Below are 612 nucleotides of genomic sequence, written 5' to 3'. Positions count from 1 at the left end.
AATACGGGATTGCTTTAGCATGATTTTGTTCGAAATCCTGATATCAATATCCCTGCTTCTGTTCTACTCCACTTCCTGACATTGTAATGTATTGTTTTTATTTTCCGTCAATTAAAATCAATAACAATAATACATGTATATTTACAATTACAAATAAATGATCAGTAAAAAGACGGAGGGATTGCCCTTCTCAGCATTGATAAACATACCAACGCTGTTTTCCAGAGGGTCCCTTTATATAAAGATGCACGTGTATAAAGCATGGGAAGAAAAACTTAGTTGTCTTGCGTTAACAAAAAAAAACCGAAGAAAAACATTTACAAAAATATTCACAAGATGAAAAAAAAAGGAATTAGGGATCTGAACTAAAAGTTCCATCAAATGTGTCAGTCCATCTGGGTATCAACGTTGGTATTACAGTGCATCCTATAAAACACAAGGATGGCAAAGTTGAAAGTACTTGCGATAGATCCGGGTACGTATACCGGCAGAAATCCAAAGAACTGCCTTCCCCTTCCCAATAATCAAACCCCCCTTTTGTCTATATACCCAAGCCCTTGGATTATAATTATGTAGAAGCTTGAATATATATTGAGTGTACACCCAAGGGTT

Source organism: Lytechinus variegatus, chromosome 17 (assembly GCF_018143015.1).
Source record: "Lytechinus variegatus isolate NC3 chromosome 17, Lvar_3.0, whole genome shotgun sequence".
Lineage (NCBI taxonomy): Eukaryota > Metazoa > Echinodermata > Echinoidea > Temnopleuroida > Toxopneustidae > Lytechinus > Lytechinus variegatus.
Note: the sequence above shows the minus strand (reverse complement) of the source record.